The following is a 16,960-nucleotide window of genomic DNA, read 5'->3' on the forward strand; positions in this document are numbered from 1 at the left end:
ACCACGCTGCTCCAATGCGGGTTGGCGGAATACACATGTGGCAGAATTTCGTTGAAATTAGACACATGCAGGTTTCCTCACGATGTTTTCCTTCACCGCCGAGCACGAGATGAATTATAAACACAAATTAAGCACATGAAAATTCAGTGGTGCCTGCCTGGGTTTGAACCCGAAATCATCGGTTAAGATGCACGCGTACTAACCACTGGGCCATCTCGGCACCACTGAATTTTCATATACAAAATTTTTTGCACGTGTGAATTGTAAACTCACCTCGGTTTTGGCGGTAAAGTGAACACTCTGAGGAGACCTGCATCATGCCTAATTTCAATATAATTCTGTTACATGAAGTAAGCTCCAAACCTTCTCCTCCAAAGGGGAGGAGAACTTTCCTTTTTTTTTTCTCAAGTTAAGATAGCGAATTTACCTTATAGACTTCCTGCGGACTAATAAATGAATTGTTTTTTTTTTTTATTATTTAATTTATTTTGTTGCCGCTATCAATATATTTACGCCAGTTGGCCACGATGAAATAAATTCACCGTGCAAGATTTTTGTTTCGCCTATGTTTGATATTAGATATATTTGCAATTGTGAAATACAAAATACATATACGTATATTTTTTTATTATTAGAAACAATATAATAAGTTTAAATGTAAATAATATAAAATTTATCTAGAGCCATTTCTAAAACGTTACATGTTCTTAAATGCGTCTAATGATAGTATCTTGTGTAGTGGACTGTTGTAATGTGTCATCGTGACGTAACTTTTCCGCATCGGCTCTTGATAATTTAACTAATGAGAACGAAATTAACCAATATTAAGCTCTTATTGTCTAACAACATTAATTGTATTCGATGTATTTTCTTACTCGCTTTATTCTTTATTAAATCTATAAACAAATCCTATTCGATAAACATCTAAAATTGCACAGTTAAGTTTATAAATAGAATTTAACAAATTAAATTAATTAGCAATTATGATTATTTTACCATTTTATAATATTGTGACACCATAATATAAATCTTTTGAAACACATGTTGATGCTCAAAATTTAAACTAGATGTTACCATTAGATAACAATACAAAGTTTCATGAGTTATCTACGCCGTCTATGTTGTTCGAAGGACATCGCATGTGTTAGCATACTATTATATTATACCAGTTCTGCAATCGCTTAGCGATCGATATAATTATTAGTTTGCAAGTACCATAAATACACGCATCATATAATTTACACAATTCATAGTATACAGAAGGCTTTATCGATGTTATAAATCAAATTAATGCTACAATTAATCAGTACTTGATTTATCATGATTTAAGCTTTATTATAAACTATGTAACAGTCCCGGGATTTAAACCCTAGGGAATCCTCATCTGAATAAAAAAAATATTGAATTATAGTAGCAGATCAATGTTAGGAAGTCGACGGTGTTATTCTCCCGGTAACCTATGGGTCATACGGATTTTCCTCCAAACAGTTTGCCGTCCCACTGTGACAGTGAAGGAATAATGTACATTGGTCTCAAACACACTTGTGCTTTCTAAAAGTTTCTGCATAGCTGGCTAGTTGTTGAGATTTACTGATAGCCACTGTAAATAATTTGTGAGCTCGTATACCTACATATTTTGAGAATAAGTATTTTTCCTAGTAGACGTACGACGTTTCTAAAATTGTTCCAATTGCTTAATGAACATATTGAGTGTATGTTTCGCATTATATTTTACGCAATTATTAATAAAAAAAATATATAAAAGTATTAGATTCTCTCCTTAAAGTATTTACTCATATTCGCATTTTAGCGGGTGGTTCTCATAAATTATATATTTATGAGAACCACCCTTTTAACCATTTTATACAAAATAATAGTTAGTTGGCATAATTAATAAATAATGTCGTATAATATAAACATATTTATGTTATTATTTGAAATAAATTATTTTTTGTATGAAGATAAATTGTGAGAATGATGTATATAAGTCTATCCTATTTAGGTTTAATACAAATGCATATAAAAATGAAGGGTGTCAGACACGTGTTTATGGGCGATATGCCTTATACGCAGTTGACATATTTGAATTCCATTATAATATAATTATTTTATTGATAACTATCAACCGACCTTCTATGCATGTTTATTTAATATACGATATTTAGAGAAAACTTATATTAATAAAAAAATAGCTAGACAAGATTAGCTTATTATTTTAGTAGCTGTGTATTTTTTAAATAATTATATTTAAATTTTATAAATCATTTCATACCAAAAAGTTTGTAATAGTTTTTTTTTTTTAATTAATGATTATATACAAAACAAAACAATGACATCTGTTTATTTTCTTGCTTTATAATATTAGTTTATGACAATATAACTGTAACAAAAACAAGCCGCGAATTTCCAGTCACTAAAGTGTTTGTACGCATAAGGTAATATATTATATGTCTTAAGACATTCCATCAAAGTAATTATACATATGACACACTTAAGCTATATAAATTGAATAAGCCGTGAACTTAACTTTCAATACGCAAGTTTTATATTAACCGCGAAGTACCTTGACATTGGTGTCGAGATTGCCCAGTGGATAACACGCGGGTCTCTATCGAAGATTGCGAGTTCGATTCCTAGGAAGCATCACTGATTTTAATGGTATCTGTATTATGTAATGCTTAAACGTGAAGAGAAATATCGTGAGGAAGCCAGCATGTGTCATAACATGGTTAATGGAGAAGAGTGACGGAATAAACTTCAAGCCAGTTAAGCTCCAAAGCAGTAAAGAGGATATTTTCAGGTCTTACGTGATATTAATTATATTTACAGGTTACTTCACTTTGACATCGAGTACGGATTACATGATTAGAAAACGTTAAACTTCAACTTCAGATTTACATTGATATGTAATGTAAGTCTCTTTAATTAAATATTAGAAAAGAAGAAGAAATATTAAACTCAAAAATGGGCACTATTTGTTGTTGTGGTCTGTCTTTTAGTAACGTACATATGATTTACAAATCATAATATTAAAAAAAGGAATATCTTTGAAATGCTTGAAATAAAAGTAATAATGCGTTTATGTATATACAAATAATAATAGACAAATTATATAACAGAAAAGCAACACTAGCTTGCTTAAAACCTACTTGATCTATCTCACATAGATAAACCTGTCTTTCCTCAGAGGTCAACAAGCCTACGTAAAGTTTATTTTAAACAGTGTTACCTACGATTTAATATAAGCAGTTATGTATGATATTTTATATGTAAATGAAATGTCGTCATAATTGACTAATAAATAACAATTAAAGTAATTAAAACTTTAGGACTTACAGTGTTGCAAACATTCAAATATAATAAACTCTGATATTTAAAATATTATTGAACTAAACATTATTCATGTTTTGTAAAGAAATAAGATTGGCAAATAGACAATTTGGTGGTAAGTGGTCACCACTGCTCTTAGATATTAAAAATATTAGCATACTCTTACATCGCTAATACGCCACCATGCTCGGGAACATTGGTGTTATCCCTCTTGGGTATTTTAGTTAACAAAAATTCCTTCAAACCAGACAATAACATTACTAAATATTACTGTTGGGCGGTAGAATATGATAAATTTGTAAAAGGTTATTCCAAGTGGTAGAACAACCTGTAGAATAATTCAGTATGATCAATCTTGAAAGTCACCGTGAAATGTCAGAAAGAATTATGTGGCATTGACTATTAATGTACATTTAAAGGATACGGGTACCAAAACAACGAAACACTGACCGTTTTTAACATTTCACGGTAGCACGAAGAGATTTCTTACGCAATAACACGGCGGCTGGAAAAATACCCATGTTTTGATTTATTCAAATACGCAGTTTTGTGTTCTGACTCGTCGTTTCGATACACAAAACATAATTTTAGAGCACAAACTATTTTAAATAATCATCGAAGGTTTTTAATTATAAAATCAAAGGCGCATCTTGACTGATAGCAAAAATATTTAATATAGAATTTCAGATTATTTTTTTTAATTATTTATCTACTACATGCTTATATCTATTGAAAAAGTTAATGAGATACATAAGTGTCAGATTCTTCAACCAGTTGAACGTAGCAAATTAATTTTCAACAGTTTTACTCAATTGTAATCGCATATGATTGCAAATTAATTGAAACCATGAACTTAAATTGATTATTCCATAAAAATGTATTACGAACGCTTATTACCTAAGAAAATTTCGTGATCGGATTCTTAGTTTTATAAATTTTGAAATATTTGTGGTCATCGGTAATAGATGTTTTGAAAGAGGTATTGTTTTAAATCGATCTTGTATAACTTTTTGGTAATTCATCTATCATCTTAACACCATTTTTTTTATTTTAATGTTGGTTAGTAATTTTTTTTTAAATTATACTTACCGTTATTTTAAGGCAAAGGACTAAAAGATAATTTCTAAAAAAAATATTTAATATTATTTTTTACAAATTTATAACTCAGAATTGTTATTTATAATAATTAATGTCCTAATTTTATTATTCTTAGCATATAAGCTCATATCCTATATCCTATTAAATAATTTACTATGAGAGCCGAGATGGCCCAGTGGTTAGAACGCGTGCATCTTAACCGATGATTGCGGGTTCAAACCCATGCAAGCACCACTGAATTTTCATTTGCTTTATTTGTTTTTATAATTCATCTCGTGCATGTGTCTAATTTCAAAGAAATTCTGCCACAAGTATCCACTAACCCGCATCCGAGCAGCGTGGTGGAATATGCTCCATACCTTCTTCTCAAAGGGAGAGGAGGCCTAAACCCAGCAGTGGGAAATTTACAGGCTGTTAATGTTAAAAAAATGTTATGAAAGAAAACACAATAAGAAAAAAAAAATATGCGAGCCATTTTCTATTCTAATTAATAATTGAAGTGAAATATTAAATTAAGCTATCAGCATATTAAAATATATTTTTGCGCACGATAAAGCCGTTAATGACATACAACATGGAACAGTAGATTACAAGCTGATAATATTTGCACATATTTGCTGAGCGATTTAATCTTCGATGCAAGTCGTCAGTTGGAATGTGACACTTATGAATTAAGGTAGGGTTTGAGAACCGACCGCTTGCAAATAATTTAGTATATACCGCTTAACAAACGAGGAATTAATTCATCTCGTTCAAACGCAGATTAGTTGTATTTATAGGAGGAGATCGAGCGCACCTGATGGTCTCTTTTAATTTTATGTAGTTGCACCTCTTTAGGCATTCATAAGGGAATTAAACATTCTCTAAGATGCTAATGAGTTATCAGTATTCAGCTCTACTCCCAATTCCATGTTGAATTTATCCTGAACATATTAAGTTCTACTTTTGTTTATTATTGTTTAGGCAGGCGGATTAGCAAATAGGCCACTTGATGGTAAGTGGTGATCATCGTATATATATACCATAGACAATGGCACTGTAAGAAATATTAATTATTCCTTACATCGCCATTTCGTCACCAATCCCCAATGGTTGGTGACAAACTACTAAGATGTTATGTCCCTTGTGTCTGTAGTTGCACTGGCTCACTCACCTTCCAAACCGGAACACAGCAATACTGAGTACTGCTGTACAGACGGGCTTACGTAAAGCCCTACCACCAAGTAAAAACTATTAATTTTGAATGGTACGGTTAGGTGACGGAAGCTATATTAAGATAATTTTAGATTGCCGATGCTGTAATAAATTTAATAATACAACGTTTATTCTATCACTGAACCGAACCGAACATCAATGAGGTGAATGTCACTACCAGTATAATTTCAGGAATAATTGACATAGCATTATTAACTAAGGAATTGATGTCAGATACCACGTGATTTTAAGCCCATTTATCGGTATAACAGCTAGAAAAAATATATGTTGACGTCTATTTTTATAGAAGTACATTATAATACTACAGTTTTTCCGCTATAAATTCTTGACTCATCTTTACGTAGTCGTGTTATATATAAGCAATAATATTTAAGCAATACCAAACTGTTGCCAATTCCCGTAATTTATAGGCGCATGGTCACCGCCTCTTGCAGTGATTCACGATATCGTGATCGTAATATAAAGAAGCGTTGGTTTTTATGTGTGTGATTTTATACGTACCTTGAAGATAAAGGTTAGTCAAGAGGTCATTTAATGTTTAGTTTGTACTAATGACTATGGTCACTAGTACCAGGTGTGCCAGGTTTACGGAAGCACTAAGTAAATAAATACAATATAAATTTCCACCGTAAGTTATTTCCATAGAGTGTTATCTATTCACACATCCCACACAATGGAACTGCTAGTAAGATTTTTTTGTCTCCATTGACAAATTAGATGGATCTATACTAAATAAATAAATATTGGACAACATCACATACATTATTCTAATACCAATGTAAGAGTCTAAAGCACTTGTGTTATGGAAAATCAGAAGTAACGACTGTACCACAAACACACCAAGGCGACATATAAAACTAATGCACTTTTTCTACATCGACTCGGCCGGGAATCGAACCCGGGACCTCGGAGTAGCGTACCCATGAAAACCGGTATACACACTGCTCGACCACGGAGGTTGTTGGTCGAACGAACTATACTAATGTTATAGAGAAATAAAATTTGTTTATTTGTGTGTATGTATTGAAGATATTTTCTGTGAATTGACTGGTAGAAGGATATTATTCCTGAGTGCTATAGGGTATTCATTACTAAATTGCTCGTTATTTAATTACAAAGAAATATCGTGCCTTTTAACTCGCTTTTATCAGCTCGGACTGTATGTAAACGATTTTAATGAAATTTAAAGAATGGTTTTATTTTAATATCGATTACTTACTTATTATTACTATGACACTAAATAAGTGGCATTAATGAAACAATTTTATTTGTTTTTGTGCATAAAATAAACAGTTTAGGTTCATAAGTAGCTGTTAGTAATTTACTTTATACTGTACTATAAAATACATAAATTTTATTATGAGAAATATCATCTATTAATATTTAAATTAGTATTAAATAATTTATAGTAATTTAATCGAATAGGCTTTTATAACCTTACATACCATTTAATAATAATGAAGTAGTTGGCCTATGAGCCATGCTTATACGTTTTTTTTTTTATTATATTTTATGGAACACAATCACAAAAAGGTTGATCGCGGTTAAATCTTCAATATGATATGTGAATTGGATAACATACTCGTACATAGAGAAAGTGTGGAGAGCTAACATCATTAAAATAATTACACTTTTAAACAAGTCCATTTAAGCGAATAGCATTATAACTAAGTTGATCTTTTGTTGGCCTTCCGGTATTTTAAATAATAATAAATTATAATGATTTAAGGTTCCATAACTACTAAAGTGAAAGAAGCTTACCTTTAGTGATCTTTTAGTGTTCATATGCCTTTCAAAGTCAAAATACAAGTGAACACAAACAGTCGTGGGGTTATAGCATATATTAGAATAAGTACTACTGAGTAAAGATAATATATATTTTAGTATGTATATGCACTATTCTTTCGTTTGCAAATAAACATTATCGGATAACCTAGCTTTGTTGGATGTTTTTTTTACTTTATATATTATTATTAATAGTATTAAAATTATTGTACTCAGTTGTTATTTATTTAATAATTTTATAGACGGGTGTGAAAATTTATATTTTAAATATTAATAAACTACATTGCACACGAAAACATAATAACAAATGTCACAAGAAGCGGCCTAATCGCCGAAGTGTGGTGATCTTATAATTTTTTTATAATTTTACACTTTTTTATGTATTTTCTATATGTTAGAGTAAATCAATTTTTCACAGTTATTATTGTGATTTGCGCGTATCTATTAAAGTAACAACTTGTTATATACGTTTACTATATAACATGTTTTGTAAATAGAACAAAACTTATTTGATTAATAAACTTTTTTTTGTTCTAACTAACCCTTAATATTTATGTATCGCAGCTGGAAAATTTATTTCTCGAAAAGTTTACTTACAATTATGTTAAAATATTATTTTAAATACTATTTTTTAAGTTTATTTATTTTATCATTTTATATGGATTATTAATGTTCTATTTAAAACAAATAATCTTGTCGGGTGTCTGAAATACAGATATTCATTTATCTAGTTCGGACAGAGAAGCTATATTTGAATTTCTGACACTAAGTGTTATTTGTTAATAGTGATATAGAAATAAATAAAAAATAAAAATTATGACAAAATAACATCATGAAAAAACATTTTTTATTATTGGCAATAATATTATACGGAATAATAAAAAGAGTGAATCTCATTTGGTTGTTTTTTTTTTATTGTTTGCGTTCAAATGTCAATGGCTCTCAACTATAAATCAATAATACGTAATGTAATTAAATGACTTAATACGAATTAGAACTACCGAATTGCACAGTATAATAAATCATTGAAGCTTAAAAAGAAACAATAAGTCATTTTGAGTACATAAATCATTATTGATAGTTTAATTTTAATTACATTTAGAAATAAGAATTTGTTTTTGCGTATGTTAATATTAACATACAAATTTCAAAAGGTCATTTCACAATATAACGGTCACGTTTTGTTCCAGTATCTTATAGAAAGAATAAACAAGTTGAAGTTTTGCGCTATCCATATACAATGGTAATGAAAACAATTTTGATAAAATGGTAAGAAATAAATCAAATCAAATGTATTTTATTAGAGAAAACTTCACAATGAAACGTTTTTGAATCGTCAATATTTAATATAATACCCTCTCGGAAAATACAAGGGGGTTGTCGTGTTAGTAGATCAGGAAAACGACTGAACGGCAACGACTATATCTTGATTCTATTACGAGAGACTGACAATAGAATTAGGGCCCAGTATAGTAGCGCATTTTTGTCAATTCAAATAGCGCACGCAAAATCACATCCACAGGTTATATAAGGCGAGAAGAAAAAAATGTTACACATCAAACATAAATATTTGCCACATAAACTCTTAAGTTATCTTTACTTAGAAAAACTTAAAATATAAATTTGTAAGACGACTTAATTTTAAAAAGAAATTATGTAAAAAAAAAACTCGACACTCATCGAGGAATACTAACTTAAATTATATTATATCAGAATGTGAAATGCAATATATTTTTTTTAATAATAATATTTAAATAATCAACACATCAAAACAGCGTTGCGTAGTATCGTAAGTCTGGCTTAAATATTTCACGAGTCTGATACGAAGTGAGTTCTTAAGAACTGCTGGTATCGTGCGAAGAATTGTCTTTGCCTATTTTGAATATGTCAACTAATATACTTGTATGGCCTTAAGCATGGACGTAGATGGATATAGAAGAAGGGGACGACCAAAGAAATGATGGATGGATTGTGTGAAAGACGATAGGGCTAGAGAAGTATGGAAGAAGAAGATATGCTGCGCCGACCCTAAATAAAATTTATATAAAGCAGGAGGATAATGAATCTACTAGGAAAAAATCGTCGGTGCAAAAAGAAAATAAAAAAGGATGTGAGATATCAATGTAAACGTTGATTAATAGATTTCTACAACCGATCTCGATTAAACCGTTTATTCAATTTCACGCTATTAGTCATGCATTTAAAGGTAAATTCCTTTTTTATTTGACAAGAAATAACTAGCTGCTTATGGTAACTCGTTAATGAGAAACTATTACACGGTATTATCTGTAATGAACAGTTATTAAAGGCTCCAGCGGCGATACTTGAATTGAAATTCTATTAGTATATATAAATAACATACGCATATCGATCTGTGCGTTTTTCGCTTTACAAATATTCTATGAATAATTTGTCACGTTTAATCTAAATTCGAGAAATTCATGAATTTTGTGACGAAATAAATTATTACGATTTTAATGAAAATATAAATTTGATTACTTGACAAACTTTGATATATGTTTTTATTTGTTATAAATTGAATTTTAATATGACAATATATGTATATGTTTATACTTTGACATTTCAGGAAAAAAAACGGGATTAGTTATTACATTGATATGGCTACAATAGTAGGATAAAAGTATCACCTGATAGTAAGCAGATGACATTGATATCATTACTATTATATTAATTTTTCGTGATGGCTCAGAGGCTACAAGACGTTACTTAACAGAAGATTCTAAGGTAATGAAGCAATGTGTATATAATAAGCAACCCGCAAAGGAACGGCGTGATGGAGTATGTTTCACTCCTTCTCAAAAGGGTGAGGATTCCTTTACCTGCAGTGGAATATTCAATGGCTGCCTCTTTGACCGATATAAAACAAGGCCCAAAGCCAGTGAATCTCTATTAATATAAACAGTAAACGTACTTTTTATAGCGGTGTGACAATAAATTGCAATTTTGTGATATATAATTTATTAACAATTTTCTTGGTCTTACAAATGTAAGCAAGGTTACAGCTTGATCTCTCTCCTTGATAATATGTCAAATAACAATGAGATACATACATTATTCGTGAATGGAAATGCAAATTTTTCACACCCACTCAATCGATAGCATTACACAAGTCTCGGACTACCTACTATGCGTGCCCTTTCTTGTATCTAGTACATAAGGTTATACATAGGTTTGCACAACGAATTTGTAAATCAGATTATTGTAATTATTAATTAATATTTAGTATGGTGAGTTAATTAATGTAAGCAACATTGCTTGTGCAATTTAATAAAAGAAAACCGATGTATTATGCATCTACTCGTAGCTTGAAAGAACACTCGTAGAAATGTACGTATACAGGAAAAGGTAAAGGTTACCTTTTCCTGTATACGTACATTTCTGTAACATTTTATATATTTTTTACTATCAATGTGTTCTATGCTATGCCTTTCTGTCACTGGAAGATTACTTCGTGTTGGACTTTGTACAAGCTCGTCTGGAAAGGTACATCAGATATGGTTTGAAGGATAAGTGAGCCGGTGTGACTACGGGTACAAAGGACATAATATAATATTTTCCAAGGCTTATAGCGTATTGGCGATGTAAAGATTTTCCGACAGCGCTTATATATATGAGCGGTTATGACCACTTATCATTAGAAGACCAATTTTCGGGTCCGTTTCGGCAGGCTAATATTTTTTGTAATCATATGTAAAGTATTTTTAAAATTTTATTGGAATATAATAAATATACATATAAAAATCTCTTCGATATCAACAGACCCCTACAACGCTTGACCGATCACCGTGGAATCATAATATTTACATATTTGATCAGGATTACCATCTTTTTTTGTGTATATACACACATAATGTTGTTTAATATTTTTTTAACGAATTATAAATTCTATAATAAATACAAAGAAATCATTTTTAAATAAAAGTAAATTACATAATTAAGCAGGTCAACGTATCGAACATTTTTCTAAGAAAATATATAAAATTCAATGTCTATTTTATTCGTATTCCATGCACTCGCGTATCGTTAATCTGACTTGCAAGTTTTGTACAGATGTCGTTGGCACGTGCGTGAATGTTTCTGACATAATACAATCAACGTACAAAAGGCGCGAGGATGTAATAAAACGATTTCATACAACTCATTTTAATGTTATTTTAGTTTTATTTTGCTATTTATAAATATATTTGAAATGTAAATATGCTTGTTAAGAATACCAATAAAACTACGATATTTTAAAGTTTTATACTACCTTAATAATTATTGTTATGGATAACTTCTATAATATTAATTGATACAAAAGTATACAAATATAAAGGTAGTTTTCATTTCAAAAATATTGATAAGAACTGTTCGTCAGTTAAAGTAATGAGACACTTATCTCCAGTTTTCAAAACAAATTACCTTTTTTTATTTCCTCATATTTTTTTTACAATACATAAGACTATTAAAATTATGGTTGATATAGTTTTTGTTTTATTACATAAACGCTGGAACAGCTGGATGGACACTAAAATTATTTACATATAAGCCGATTATATTACCTAGAAATAAAATTCTTAAGTTCCTTTTTAATCATTCGTAAAAACAAATATGTGTTTATAGTTAATTTATATGTACCTACAATTAAATCCATTTACTTTGACATCTTGTCGTTTAATAGATCTGTGAAGGTTAAAAACGCAATTATGTTAAATTGCGGTCAAACCATCATTACATATGTTATATGATGTCATCTCCGACATCTGCTATTAAGTTTAGTTACTGCAAAACAAAAACACTTATTATTAAACGTTTTTGATTTTCAGCAAAATTTTCTAACATAAAACAAAAACAAAAGATATGTGAAACTAGTTGTTGACCGCGGCTTCGCTTTTTAGGGGTTTGTCGTCAGTGAGGCAAAAAAATACCCTACGTTCTTCTTTAGAGTTCAAGCTAGTTACATAGCAAGCACATGGTTCAGTAGCTTGGCCATGAAAGAGCAACAGACAGAGTTACTTTCGCATTTATAATATTAGTATGGATACAATGATGATATATAATATTACGATGCAATAACGTTGAAATGTATATTTAATATTATAACACAAGTCACAAATACGTAATAAGCTTGATGTATCTTTATATTTTACTATTGGATGAAAAAGTTTAATAAAGTACAAATAATATAATGTCAATCAGCATTTAATGTCTGAATTAATATCTACAACGATCATGATCAGTAAATGACATAATAAATTTCCCAACACAAGGTTAGTTCGTCTAAACAACGAGAATTAATGCTTCGAGACACGACTGAGGTTGATTTATTAAAACCGTGAGAGGGATCTCCTGCTAATGAAATAATATTTATTGAGTACTGTTACGCAATTTGTAGACCACTTCCTTAATAGTAATTCACCTGCAACAATAAATTTAGCTTAGCAATGTATAATATAAATTAACCCAATTTTGTCTTTAATCAATACCCATAGAATACCTACAGAGGTAGGTATGTAGGTAGCTTAATTATAAACACAAAAAAAGCGATAACTGCGCAATGGTTTACGGGCCGCCTAGCTATGTAAGAAGTCCCGGTCCCGATGTAAAATCTGACCCCTTCGGCTCGTCTTCGGATTGTCGTCCCCAATCCTAGCACCGTTAAGATTAATTTGATGAGTAAATATTAGTAATTTCTTAAAATAAGGAATTGCTACTGTTGGTGTTAAAAATAAATACATGAAAATATTAAGGAGTTAACAAAGATTTTCACAAAGAGAATCGATTTTAAAAAACACCAAACCGTGATTCGCTTTTGTATTTTTAAATATCACCATCATCATCTATATATCATATATACATCAATTACTACTAATGAGAATTATTTTAAATAATTTTAAACAAATCAAAATTTAGAACAGCTACTACAAATCACGACCGCGACAAATGTTTTGAATAATTTTAGCAGTTTTCCTGTCACTCGTGGAGGCAAAACGAGTTGCCATAGTATATTATGTTCCATAACATGGAACTATTTAATTTGACACTCTTTTCTACTAGCCAGCTACATGATTCCCATATTGCTGATTTAATTAATAATTAATCGCCGCCCAGTTTCAAGTAAACAAAAAAACATCTGGAGTCTATAATTTATGTGGTTTTCTAATTTTCAGCAAGACCTGGATTGGTGTCGCTATTACAGGTGTAAAGTTATATATAAACTGACAAATACTGACGTATATCCTATACGTGTATCTGTAGCTGATTTATGTTTGTATAGAATCTAAGAATAGCCCAAGATAAACGAGTAATTTATACTGACGGAGCGTTCATGTGCATCAAGTAACGTCTTAAATTCCGTACAAGGTTTTTATACATCAATGTGTTGTCCATATAACGTTAAGTTTATAAAGCCATAATTACCTAGTAATCATAATTACTATTAAATAAATTTACTTCTATAAAATCTATATCTATAAAATCATGTTTTTTCATTTATTTATTTATCATAACTCACACATAATGAGTGAGTTCATGGTGGATTTTTTCATATTAATTTTAATACACCAAGTGATTCATATTTGCAAGAAAATACAATATTTATAAGGTGATAATTCTACAGAAAGAATAACAATCTAACCCGTACAATTACACACGTAAATATGTGTATTATTAAAACCGATCCAAATAAACAACGACATTTTTATACGCCTCATTAATAAACATAATAATATTACATTATTACAATGAAAATAGAACACTACCAAGCGGTTTCAGGTACAAAGACTATTTTAAAAGGATGTTTTGTAGATTTTAATTAATATTTTTAAAGCTACCTGAAGGTTATGTATCTAAATGTCAATATTATAACTTCGTTCCGACATTATATCTCATATGATAAACATTTGAATAGAAGTTGTTTTATTGGTAATAGCATTCATGATGACAATATTATTCAAATCACTCCATTCAGTTGAATTATTTGTTTAATGGATATAGACTGTCAAAGGATTTCATGTGAATAATTACCACTCGACTCAAATCAAGTCATATTCAATTTTTTAAAGATTTTAATATTAAATTGTAAAGCTAAAAATCATGAATACAAGATATTGGGCACAAAGTATTCGATTTTCAAACATCGAAAGAATAATGTCGAATAAAAATTGTCGTTCTTCTAGAAATATTGCGAAAAAAGTTACGGTAAGTTAAGCATTAAGAGATTCTTCAAGAAAAGCGAATTACGTTCTTATTATATATAATTAACTCCAAAAACGCGGTCATGATCGCGCATCATTCATGGGTTAAGGTTAGCTCATTATGTCACGATGCAACTTAACGTGGTAATAATATTACTAAGGCTGATTGGTGTTCATAAAGGAACGTCGTGCTGTTATTATTTACGTAAACATCGTATAATAAAACTATACCAAGGTATCTGATTAAATTTATTTTCAAATTTCGTTTAGATTATTTACAGATATGGTTCGTTAAAATTGTATTGTATTCTGCAGTATATATATTTTCGATAGAAACCCGGAATAAATTTGGTAGGATTCCACTCTTGCGCCTCGTAAAACACGTGCAATGGCTTCCGCGCCTATTTCCTTTCGGTTTAAAACTATATTAAATAGAGATATATGTTGCCAACATTTCTATAAAAACCTATTTATTGCTAATTTTGAAATTTTATTTTAATCGTCTTTATGTAGATGAACAAATGATGTCCACCTAATGGTAAGTGCTCAACTCCAACCAAACAACCGTCAATAAACTGTCAAGTATGAGATCTAAGATATTACGTCACTTGTAATTAAACTGGCCTCTTAAACCGGAACACAGCGATACAAAGTATCGATACCTAGCGATAGAATGTCTGATAATTACCTCGTCCAGAAATTGCAGATAATCCATAAATAATGTTAAATCAAATTATTAACCCATATATAGCTAGATTTTTTTGTGATAACGACTTTATTAAACAATAAGTATCAGTGATGTCTATTTAAATTCTGAAAAAAATCATCGGTGGTCACGAATGACCCCACGTGGAGGTAAGGGTTAAAAAATTCTATACAATTTTAAATTCAATGTTTCTGTTTATTAAAATATATACCATAACGACCGATAAATCTTTAAGCGATAATTATAAACATAATTGTTCAAGTGTTGTGCAACTAATTACAGCAACCTCTAAAGAATATATTATATATGAATAAAGAAAAAAATAGATCAACCATAACATTGTTTTCAAATCATATTCATATTGTAAAGAGGACAGTTGTTTTTTATTTTATATAACAACAGAGTTTTGATGCAATTATACCTATATATATATATATATATATACATACCTATATATATACATACGTAATTAACATTCGTGTTTTCTTTGCCTTATGTTTTCTATTCGTCTTAAACGTTGGGCTCAAATGCAACAAGATGCGTCGTTTCGCACTATATACCGTGAATTCGAATTCGCTTTTGATTTTGTAGCTTCATTTTAATACACCGTTCGCTTCATCTGCCTTCTCTTTATAATCTGTGATCATATAATCTGTGATCATGGCATCCGTATTTATTCACGAATATAACGTGAAGTTATAAGGATTTACGTTAAGCTGAAAAAACAACAACATTATCATCAAAAAAAATCACCTAGCAACTCAACAACCCATATGCTCCTAAGAAACTAACCCACGATATTATTCTCAGGAAGGTTGGTCCTTCGCTTCGCCCGCTTGGATTCTTCACGTACTAGATATAAATTTTACTAATAGTCGCTTATTACTTAAATTTGTTTTATTTGTCTTTTTTTTTTTAAATATTCATAAACTAAACAAACTAAATTTGACATTCACAATACAATTAAATAAAAAATAAACTCCCGTGTGAATATATATTTATGAAACATTATTGTATAATATATATATGTAACTATTTGGATTGTCTCAAACCCGTTGTCCGGAAGAGATTACTACTTAACCATAAGATCATCTTATTATGTCTTTAATAGTTTTAAATGATTATAATCTAAAGTTAATATCTTTGTAATCTACAACGAAAATCATTTTATTGTAAATTATATCATAATACTTGCGTGAAGTCGAAATATACTACATTATATCCGGAATGTTGCGAAAAGTCAACCGGGGCTTATAAAAAATACACGGTAAAGGCTTAATGACAAAGCAATAAGTTTTTTAGTCCGATATTAATATTAAATAAATCCTTCTATCAATGTTAATATAATGATATAATCTTGAATTTAATAGGTTGTTTTACCAGATAAGTGTAAATACATTAATGAATGCTTTGCACGAAGGTGGGTTATAAGAGTCGCTTATCAATATTTATATCAATCATAAGTTATAAAAAAAATATTTATTACAAAATCTTAATCCGTACCTTAGTACCTTAGTAGGTCAGATAGCGCTATAAAAATTTTCAATGTTTTCTAACGTTAGTAGTCTCTCTCGACTTCTTCCGCCTCGAATTGAATTTGCTCTAGGGATTTTCGCGTAAATAACAGTAT

The 16,960-nt window shown here is 29.9% G+C and overlaps 1 protein-coding gene across 1 annotated transcript in view; it reads right to left on the reverse strand.

Moving 5' to 3' along the window:
• Positions 1-16,960, reverse strand: part of LOC125064206 — a 43,377-nt gene that overhangs the window by 8,111 nt on the left and 18,306 nt on the right. The gene's annotated exons all lie outside the window — the stretch shown is intronic.

This window comes from Vanessa atalanta, chromosome 5 (assembly GCF_905147765.1).
Source record: "Vanessa atalanta chromosome 5, ilVanAtal1.2, whole genome shotgun sequence".
Classification (NCBI taxonomy): Eukaryota; Metazoa; Arthropoda; class Insecta; order Lepidoptera; family Nymphalidae; genus Vanessa; species Vanessa atalanta.